At 53.4% G+C, this 11,101-nt stretch overlaps 1 pseudogene; it reads left to right on the forward strand.

Annotated features, from left to right (window-relative positions):
* Positions 1 to 245: 245 nt before the first annotated feature.
* On the forward strand, positions 246 to 6,964 carry LOC119236033 (arylacetamide deacetylase-like 3; annotated as a pseudogene).
* The last annotated feature ends 4,137 nt before the right edge of the window (positions 6,965 to 11,101 follow it).

The following is an 11,101-nucleotide window of genomic DNA, read 5'->3' on the forward strand; positions in this document are numbered from 1 at the left end:
ATTTCCATCTGGGTCAGTTTGCAGAAACACTTTCCCCTCTACACCAGTCCTGTCCTAGAACCAGGTCTCACCTGAGTCTGTGACGTATGGGGCAGGGCTGGGCTTGTGCGAGATGGGGAATTGTGGAGGGCAGGCAGTGATGTATAAGTGGACCGCTCTGCTGGCCCCAACTCATGTCCTGAGTGGACTGCCCAGGACACAGCCTCCTCCCAGCCTCCTCCCGGCCTCCTCTGCAGTGGAACAGCATGTTGCTGATCCTTCTATTCCCGTTCTTCCTGCTGGCTGGCATGCTCCTGGCGATGGTTTCAGTATGGGTTTTCTGCACCGAGTTCGTCACTGTGGACATCCCTGCAAGCATCAACTACCCTATAAGACTGCGGCTCCTCCATTGTGTCTTTCAGCTGTTGCTGATGTGGGTGAGTTTTTCTTACTCTTTGTGCTGCTCTGGAGGCATAAGAAGGGAGGTGGGAAAACACATCCCAGCAGCTTCGAGTTCAATAAACACAAACATCATGTGGCTGGTGGTGGAGGAGCAATATATTCTTAAACCTTAGTAATCCTCATGGGAATCATAATCCCTATCCTCTTGCTGGTGGTGTTAAGTGGGACTGAGCTTTTAGCCTCAGGATTCAGAAGATTCATTTTCTCAGTTCACAGAAAAAGAGAGAAGCCCTCTCTCCCCACTGCCCCACTCTTGCTTCTATTAAGCCCCTCACAGACTTGATGCTCTGTGACGCGTTAAAGATGGGGTGGCTTGTTCTGAATCTGAGGCCCCTATTCCTACCTACCTGCCAGCTAGCACCGCCAATGGAAAACTAGACACATAGAGACCTGTCAGGACAAGTGAATACACGTGTGTATAGATGCCAACTGGGGCTTTGAGAGACAGACTTTCCCTGTCAGAGTCAGATCCTGCTTGCCATCCGGTGTGTGCCATTTCATAGCATATGTGCAAACAGTGATGCCTGAGAGCATGTGGCAGGGGCAGGGAAGGATAGAAATTGAATATAGGAAATCTGGTTCTTAATGAGCTGCTGCCAGCACCTGTGCTCTCAGATGCCCCAATGGAGGAAAACTGGGGCCAAATAGATCTCACCTCCAGGCTCAGCTTTCACAGGATGCGAGGTTCCACCTAGGGTACCCCTGGCCTCAACGCTCAGCCTGCACAGTTCAGCTTCCCAAATGCAGTCGTTGAGATTCTTCTAAAGCAAAACAGAGGAATAGTAGCCCGGCTTCATGCCATGGGGTGTGTTCCCTGGTGCAGAGACGTTGCTCCTGAAACCCCTTGCTGCAGCTGATTGATCTGTTCCACAAAGGTGTCTTTGCAACTACCGCGTGTCCTCAGGCAGACACCCCTCTGGGGATGGAGACAGTGAGAAAAGCAGAGTCCAGGCAGACGGTGCTTGGGAGCATGGAGGCTCAAGCGGTGGGTGGGTATGGCAAGGAGCAAATTGCCGCACAGATTGCCGGGCTATGAGGAAAGGGAAGCAGGCCACATGCACGAGGGGGATCCCCAAGCCCCCATGAGACAGGATGCAAGAGAGTTAAGAATTCACATGGGTTCTAAATGGCCCTATCTCCATAACCTCTGCTGGACAGTCTTCTTGTTTAGAGGGGCAGAGACCACAGGCTGGCGGTGCAGCTTCCAAGGTCACTGAGAAGCACAAAGGCGTGTTAGGAGTGGTTCTGGCCATTTGCACTTTGGTGAAAAACTGCTCATGCTCCTGTCCCTTTGAAGGGTAACAGTGGAGAGGTGGCTGCATCTTGGTGACAGTGCACCTGTCTGAACCGCATGTGTTATTGTTATTACAGCACAATTTTTTAAAAAGAACTATTTATTTATTTGTGCAAGCACTGGGTACAGTCAGAAGCGTGGGAGGGTGAAAGAATTCACCAGAGCCAGAGCAGGGAACAGAACAGGCAGACTGAAGAAATACACTGCTGAGTGGAGCAGCGGGCGGCAGGAGTGGTCTGCGCACCATGTAGGACCCTCGCCCGGCAGCCAGGGATCGAACCAGCGCTGCAGAGGCTGTGGGCAGCTTCGCAACCCAGCGCTCAACCACTGTACCACCGAGGAGGCCCTATTACAGCACAATTTACTTGATATGTGGAGTCAAATAAAATTGCCTTTGTAATGACACATATTTCATTTTATGTTTTCAAATCATGCATGACGAGGTCACCGGGGTCACTGAAACCCTAAGTGACCTTGGCACAGAAAGGGGGAGAGGCCATGGAAAAGAGCCAGCTCCAGGGACAGTCCACATTTTTGCTCATTTTTTTCTGTTATTTTGCAAACAACGGTTCAGTGGGAAGTGAGGGAGACAGAGCTTGAGGCACCTGCAGCACCAACAACACTGAAGGTCCTCGGTGCCCCCGCTGCCCCCTTTTCCCCATTTCTTACCGGGCAAATCTGAGAATCACATTATTTGATCCAAAAATATATCAGTAGGTCTCCCTAAAAGACAAGACCCCTCCCCCTGAAAAGCATGACCACAGCGCAGCAATTCCATCTTAGAGATGGCTTCGTTGTCCCAATCCACTTTGGCCGGGGTGGGGTGGGGGCTCTAGGGGGGGTCTCCCTGCAGGAGAGGACATGTCCAGGCCAAGGTGGAGCGGGAGCTCCTGGGGGTGCTCCAGGTAGGGGCATCTGAAGCTGGGATTAGGGCTTGGGAAAAGGCATGTTGGGGAGGGGTAGGAGATGGCTGGTGGAGTGGGCAGCTCAGGCAGGGTGGGGTGGCCTTGCTGCAGTGCTGTGGAGACTCCAGACCCAGTGGGGTTGGGGCCACCCTTCTCTGGAGGAGACAGGTGAGGCCTCAGACAGCAGCAAGGACCCACTGAAGACCCCGCCCCCCACATTTCCTCTTCTCTCACCCCAGGGTACTATTTTAGAGACGCTGAGGATCTGCTCTATGCCCCAGTTTTTCCGTTTCGTGCACGATCTGCCCCCGCTCAAGAACGACCCTGAGGTCGTGGTCACGGACCTCCGCTTCGGGACCATCCCGGTGAAGCTGTACCAGCCCAAGGCGACCTCCTGCTCCAGCAGGCCGGGTGCGGGGGCATCATGGGGAGCCTGAGTAAGTGCCTGCCCCCAACCAGCCCCCAGGGCACCTGGCTCAGCAGGTGGAGCCCAGCATGAGGTGCCCCTCTAGCTCCTGGGGCTTTGTCAACATCTGGGACTTCAAGCAGGTTCCCCATTGAATGAGCAAAGACATCAAAGATATGGGATGTGAGCTCTTTCTGGAAGTGACGAGCGACACACTTGTGCATGTATATGGAACACACTCATTTAGGGAATACATCATGTGCATGGACTATGTGAGTATTGTGTGTCTGTCAGGATACATAAAATTCACATAGCATAAAACTTACCTTTTAAAAGTGTACAGTTGAGGGGCCTCCCCTGGTGGCGCAGGCAGTTGAGCGCTGCGCTGTGAAGCTGTCCCCAGCTTCTGCAATGCTGGTTTGATCCCAGCCAGCCGGCGAGGGTCCCACATGGCACGGCAGACCTCTCCTGTTTCGCCCACTGCTCCCCTCAGCAGTCTGTTTCATCAGTCTGCCTGTTCTGCTCCCCACTCTGTCTCTGGTGAATCCTCTCTCCCTCCCGTGCATCTGGCCTTTACCCTGGTTCTTGTATAAATAAATAAATCTTTAAAAAAAATTAAAAGCGTACAGTTGAGGGACACCCCACATTCACCAGGCTGTGACCACCACCTCTACTTAGCTGGAAAGGACTTTTCTATTAAGGAAACATGTATGGCCAAGACAAACTCTGCCACAGAAAGACAAAGGAGCCAAAATTTTTAAGAAAATTAATGTGAGAAAAGCTGGAAATGGGGACAACTTTGTTATTGTCACTTCTCCCCTGTGGATTGGGAGGACACCCCCTTTAGAAACCACACTGACTTCCACAGGTCCGTGAGCGTGTCCACCGCAGCAGCCTCTGAGATGAAGGGGTTAAGTGAGTGGTGGGGCCGGTTTGGCTGCCGAAGGGATGACGTCATGCCAATACTGGTTAATATTTCTCATGTTCATATGCACGTGGCAGGCCCCAGGGCTGCCCTTAAGGTCACTGAAAGCCCATCAGTCCTGTTATTCTCATTCCCCACTTTCCTAATGAGGAAATCCCTCCCAGGGAGTGAAGGGACTGGATAGGCAGGACTTCAGCTCTGTTGAGAGAAGGCAGAGCTGGGTTTTGAACTCGATTGTGAGCCCAGAGTCCTTCCCTGAACCTCTGATCCCCACAGCCCAGCGCTCCTCAGCTATTGTGCAGGAGTGGTGGGCCCTGGGGTGCATCTTTAAGAAATTGGACAGCGCCCCAGGGGAAAACAGCAGGAGTGGAGGAGAGTGGGGGTAGTGAGGGGACCAACTGCCAAATTGCTGGGGGGAACTGCTGTGGCTGAAAGGGGCTGCCCTCAGCCTCCACAGTGAATGCGAAAAACCTTTCACTTTCTAGGGACCCACCATGGCATCTGCCGTCAGCTGTGCAAGGAGAGCGACTCTGTGGTTCTGTCGGTCGGGTGAGTGCAGGGACACAGGCTGAGACCTGACGTGGGCGGGAGGTAGGTGTGGGTGGCAGGTGGGATGTTGGAGGGTTACTGGAGGAGGGGAGGCTGTGAAGAGCCAGCAGGAAGACAGCAAGGGGAGGCAGGAGACGGGGGCGGGGGGGGGGGAGGGCCGTGTTGGGGGGGTGATCTTCCCTGGCTGGTGAGTGTAAACGAAGGTTTTTTGTGCATAGTAGGGGGGTGATTCCTTGGCAAGCCGCTTTGGGAAGCACAGCAGGGACAGTGTTTCAAACCAGAGCACTTTGGGGTGACAGACCTGCACGTTCTGGATTCTTGACACTCCCTCCACGGCTCACTGTGGTGGGTTGTACATCAACAGGGCAGCTGAAAGCCGACCACGTCCTGTCTTCCTTTCTCAGTCCTGTACCTGCTGAAGAAGCCAGAAGAATTCAAAAGCTGCTCTGTCCTCACTGGCCTGGGGTGTCTCCCAACAACCTGGAGCCTCAAACACAGGGTGGAGATGGGGCAGAGAGAGACGGGACAGACCTGCCCTGGGGCCGGACCCCTCATCACATGGAGGGGGGACAAGGAGGGCCCGTCCGCCCATTGGTGTTTCCTGCACTTCTGCTTAAGGGCACCAGCTGAGGGAACTCTTTCCAGCATCTTGCAGGGCCCACTGGCCAGCTTCCTCCTGGCACTGTTGGCTGAGTAGAGGAAGGAACACAGATGCCGACTGAGGGAGAAAGACCTGGAAAAAGGCTTCACTTTATCATTTGTGGCTCCAAAACTGCTTCTGCAGGGAACAGTGATCTTGACCCCATTGGTGGCCCCCACACGCCCTACGGCCTGGCTGTGCTGAGCCACTGGCTCCTCAGTAGAACATACCAGCGAGTCTGTGACAGTCATTGTTTGATTCCAAGGCAGACAGGGTGTGGGGCTTGAGAGCACTGCAGTCCTGCCTGGATTTGGGGAGCCCAGAATCGGGACCGTGGGGATGGGTGAGAGCTTGTGTCTGGCGGAAAGATTGTGGGTCCCATGGAGAATTTCCTTGTGCATATTGTGTGTGTGGTCCGCATTGAGAGTGGTGAGATGTCTCCCCAAACTGTATTTCTGAATTCTCTTGATTTGGTAAGGTCTGGCCATGCCAGGCTGGCATATCTGCAGCCAGCAACCTGCTCTTAGGTTAAGCTTGGAACAGCCATCGGTGCCCTGGTCCACCGTGGCTGGCCTGGGGTAGGCAGGCGTGTCATCTGCTGGCCCTGGAGACACTGACGTCTTCAGGATTCCCCTAAGGAGCTTGTGAGTGTGGCAGGACGGGTTAGAATCACAACAGGCAAAGCTCGAATTGCTCATGGAAGATTCAGGAAAACAGGGAATCAGGAGACAAGGTCAGGGATTTGGGCAGAGAGGCCAGGCTGGGGATGGGCAGGTTGTTGGCCCTCGGTACCTCCAGGGTCTGAGTTCCGTGGCAACAGCAGCTCCCAGGTACTGAGCCCGCGCCCCACGTCTGGGGTGTGCCTGCCGCCTCATTCAGCCTCACACCTTACCTTCAGCTGGTGAGGCTTCAAAAGGGGAAGTTGAGGGTGTGGGGTTGGAGAGGGGCATCTGAGTGAAGGGTGCTAAACACAGGTGTTGGGGCTCTGCTGGGGCGACGAGTTCAACTGTCTTCCTTGATGTTTCTTAGGTACCGCATGATCCCCCAGTGCAGGTTTCCAGTTTTGGGAAGAGACTCCATCTGCGCCACCATCCACTTCCTGAGGTCCCTGAAGCTGTACGGGGTGGATCCAGCCCGCGTTGTGGTCTATGGTGACAGCCTTGGAGGGGGGATGGCATCTATAGTCTGTCAAAACCTCCTGTGCTATCCGGACCTCCCCAAGATCCGTGCCCAGGTCCTTGTCTACCCCACCCTCCAAGGTCTTGACTTCCAGAGCCCGTCCTATCAGCAGAACAAGAACGTCCCGTTGCTCAGTCTGGACTTCGGCTTCTACTGTTGGTGCAACTACCTGAGCATCAACCCTGCGTGGAAAAGCGTCGTCCTGCAAAATGCCCACATGCCCCCGGAGGTCTGGGCAAAGTATCAGAAGTGGCTGGGGGCAGAGAACATCCCCGAGAGGTTTAAGACCAGAGGCTACCAGCCCCAGACCCCCGGGCCCCTGAACGAGGACGCCTTCCAGGAGTGCCTCCTGGCCCTGGACGTCACGACCTCGCCCCTGCTCGCAGAGGATGATGTGGTGTCGCGGCTCCCAGAAGCCTGCATCGTCAGCTGCGAGCACGACGTTCTCCGGGACCACGTGCTGCTCTACAAGAAGAGGCTGAAGGACCAGGGTGTCCGGGTGACCTGGCACCACGTGGAGGAGGGCTTCCATGGGGTGCTCGCCTGCCTCGACATGACATTCTTCTCCTTCCTCTGCTCCAGGAAGATCCTGGACGCCACTGTCCGCTTCATAAATGACTTGTGACCTGCTCCCCGGCCCGCTCACATGACCAGCCCAGAGCCAGAACAGGTTCTCCACGGGTGAGGACGTCCTCCCTGGTGCGGACATTCATGTCGTTGAGCGGGCTCAGGAGGGAGTCAAGGTCACCATCTCCTTCTTGCTCCAGAGTTAGAACCACAGCTGCATGTTTTTGACATCTGAAGGAAGAACAACAGGATAGACAGTCATGGGGTGGGGGTGTTAAGGGTGTGGTGGGACTTTCTGCCTTTTTCATATTGGACAAATCTGAGTGATAATCTTCAGTGGCCACAAGAGTGGATGAGCTGGAAGAGCTCCAGGGACCCCGGAGTGCATTCTGGCTGCTCAGGCTGCTCCAGGCCACGGACAGCAATCCTGGGCCTGGACCTGTGAATAGCCAACCTCAGGGGCCTTCTCCAATCTGGCTCAGAGGCTGGGCACTGCTGTCCAGACTGCAGGTGGGTGTGGGGAAACTGGTGTTGCTCTCCTCCTGCTGGCACCTCCCCTGATGTTCCCCAGCCGTGGAGCTGAGTCATGACTGGCTGGGCAGGAGCCTTAGGACAGGAGGGACAGGACCTCCATGGTGACACTTGGTGACAGATGATGACAGCATGGAGCCACCCGGGGGCTGACTCCAGAGCTCTGGCCTCAGCTGCCTTCCACAAGCAACATATGGAGAGTCAGTGGACAGGATGAGGAGGGAAACTGAGTCCAAGGCAGTGACCCAGAAGGCTGAGTCTGACCTAACCCAACTGTGTTCAGGTTCACGGTGGGAAATGAAGGGATGGATATGGAGAACAGTTTCTGTGTCGAGACACCAAACCAACTCAAATTGACCCCAATCAGAGAGAGAACGTGTGTTTGGGGACCAACCATGAGGCTCTTCCAGTCTTGGGGGTGCCCCCAGCCCCCACGAGGCATCATCTTCTACCACTGAGGGAACCTCTGGTAGGTGCTCCCTTCCCCGGCTTTGTAAAGGAAGAGACTCTTTCGCTGGACAATAGTCAGTTAACAAAAATATCGATCAGGTGGCTGAGCCAAAGAACGAACAAGTGGCATCTTCCCCTAGAATGTGCTCTCGACTCTCCACTGAATTCATTTCTCTAGTGTCTTAGTGGAATTAGGCCTAGAATTCCTTATCTACAGTTCGAGGACCCAGCAGCTGGGAGATCTGAGAGTTTTACACAACTTGTTGGAGAATGACTTGAGCTCCTCGAGTGTAAACTGGGATAAGGATACTTATTGCCCTTATTTACTGTAGGTCTGCCAGAACCGGGAGAATAAATGGGTACTGTTTCCAGCCTGGAGTTTCTAGTGACTGGTTTCAGCAGTAAGCCTGAGAGTGCACCATTGAGAAGCAGAGTAGGAGGCGAGGTGGTGGAGCTAAAAACAGTCCTGTGACATTGTCTCCTCATCTTTACCTCCCTACTCTGGCCCCGGGGTGCTGACCTATATGGATCCCTTTACCCTCTGCTTCCCTGAGGGTGTGGGTGGTGGCGGACATCTGGGGTGAAAGTTTAGGGAGGAAACAGAGTGACCGTCAGTGGGATGGCCGTGGGCAAGCTGTGTGCCTCCGCTGCTGGCTTGGCTCCTCTTGGGAGCCCTGTTCACACAGCCTGGGGTCCACTGTTCCCCACGGCCCTGGAGTGGGACAGAGGCCCCTGTCACCAGCTACGCTAGCTCCCAGCATCTTGACACTGCGCCTGGCTGAGCTCTCTGCAAATTATCCAAATTTGAGTTGTCTTAGTGCATTTGAGTTGCTGTTACAAAAATACCATGGAAAAGGTGGCTTATAGTGGAAATGAATTTCTTCCCTTCTTGGAGACTGGGAAGTCCAAGATCAAAGTGCTGGCAGATTCTGTGTCTGGTGAGGGCCAGTGTCCTGGTCCCTGGTGGCCATCTTTTTGCTATGTCCACACATGGTGTGCTGGTGAGTCACTGGGCACTATCCACATGGAGTTGGACACCACCCCAGTGCCCTAAACACCTGCCAAAGAAACTATCTCCAAGCACCATCATGTTTGGGATCAGGTTTTAATAGGAATATGGGGGTTCACAATCACTCAGCCCAGAGCCTTATCATGGTATCTATTTCCTGTCGGGAAACTGAGGGACACACTTCTTTCTGATGAAGCTGATGATCAGAGAACGTGGCTCAGGAGTGGGAGCAGGTGTGCTGCCTGATGATAAGCACCCCATCCCAGACAGCACTAACACTCACACACCTCTCTCTTGGGGTACCTGACCACCCTCAGCCATAAAGCCCCTTCCCTGCAGGCAGGCAGAGTCCACAGCGGGCTGAGTGTGCCCAGTTCCTTCTCCCAAGATCTCCATTTGGAAAAGCTGCTTCTCTTCCCAAGGGAGGAATGGGTGTGGAAGTAGAGAGAGAGGAGTGTTCCACACCTAGGGGAGAGGGGCACCCCAATTCCAAGGGGTAGGAGCACCCTACTTACTGCCTGGCTTTTACTTTTGTGCAGTAGAATTCAAAGCAAAAAGCATCATGACATAAGATAATGTGGTAAAGATAAGAAGCTGCTACAGATTGAATAAGATCCCCTTCCCAGTTCACGAGTTGATCCCATCCCCAATATCTCAGAGTGTCACCTTATTTGGAAATAGTGTTGTGCAGATGTCATTAGTTAAAATGCAGTCATTAGCGTGAACCCTAATCCCACGTGACTAGTGTCCCCGTGAATAGGGAAATCTGGACACGGACACACATGGAGGACCATGTGAGGACACATGTCTGCTTCAGTCATCTGCCCCAATACCAGAGAGGGGGAGGGAATGGATTCTCCCTCACAGCCCTGGAGGAACCAGCCTTGTCCTCACCACAATACTGGACATCCAGCTTCCAGAACCCGGAGACAATACATAGTGCTTAGGAGGTCACCCAACTGTTGCCATTGTGTTAAGGCTGCCCCAGCAAACTGGTGAAGACAACTTTCACAACAAGTGTGAAACTGTGCCACTGAGCATTGCAACAAAATCTGCAAGAGGAAGATGCTAGAAATTTCTTAACACAAAGGAACCTTGGGCAGCCCAGAGGAACATAGAGCGTGGATACCTGGCATGGAGCGATGGGCCCGGCCCGGGCAGGGGTGGCTGGGTGGCCGGGCTCCAGGGACTGAATTCGAGCTCACACTAGCATGATTTCCTGTGTCAGATGCTGGCACTCAGCGCTCTCCCCACCTTCCTGAGCTCTTGCCTGTGTCCAGGGCCCCGATGCCGGAGACTGGCATTTCCCAGACTCTTGGGGCAAATGTTCCTATTACGACTCTCCTGAGGAAAACCTTCCTCTAAGATCTGGAAGGCAGGTCTTCAAGGTGGGAAGGTTGACAGCAGCTCCTGTTGATGGAAATCAAGCCCCTCCCCTGACCTTTCCTTCCTTGACCCAGCCAAGTAGCTCAAGTCTCCATTTCCCTATATTCAATCTCCTCCTACTTAGGGGAAATAGATTGTATAGCTGGAAAGTTCTCAGGAATCAGTCAACAGTCACATTTTTACCTTCGGCGGCTGAAAGAGCTGCATTTCCGAGGTTCTCTGGCATGTCAGGGAAGCCGCGGGGATGTGTTCTGGCTCTGAAATTCTCTGGCAGGCACGACGTTCTCTTACTCAGCTTCCCTATCCTGGTGAATACAGAGAGTGCAGAGGGGGGTCAGTGAGAGCCTGGGGGAAGGTGAGGTGAGGTGGAGGAACATGGACCCCACAATCTCTGGTGTTGGGGCCTTCACCACATGCCCCTGTATGCATGAATTGAGGGGGAAATAGCCTCTATGGACACTTGTTACAGCATTGGCACTACTAACCGTAGTTGATGAGTCCAGGAAATTGGAAATGGTCTTGTATTTGTCCTTATGAGTCTCTGATTCCCTTTCTGCTTAAGAAAAAAAGAAGATTTCATGGAGAATGAAGCAGAAAATACTGACCTGCTCTGCTGTGTTTATTCCACAACCCACATCTGTATGTTTTGGTCATGCAAAAGGTATAATGCTTAGAAACGTCAATGGTGATTGATGTTCCAATCCCTCTCATAGTTACTGATGTATTTTTCACTATTTGGGCTCGAATTAGGATATTTACATTTTGACAGAGACATCTTCCTCTTTCAAAATCATTGTGTTAAGTCGCAGGCACTGTGTC

Source organism: Talpa occidentalis, unplaced genomic scaffold (genome assembly GCF_014898055.3).
Source record: "Talpa occidentalis isolate TD23 unplaced genomic scaffold, MPIMG_talOcc4v2.1 talOcc4.9, whole genome shotgun sequence".
NCBI lineage: Eukaryota > Metazoa > Chordata > Mammalia > Eulipotyphla > Talpidae > Talpa > Talpa occidentalis.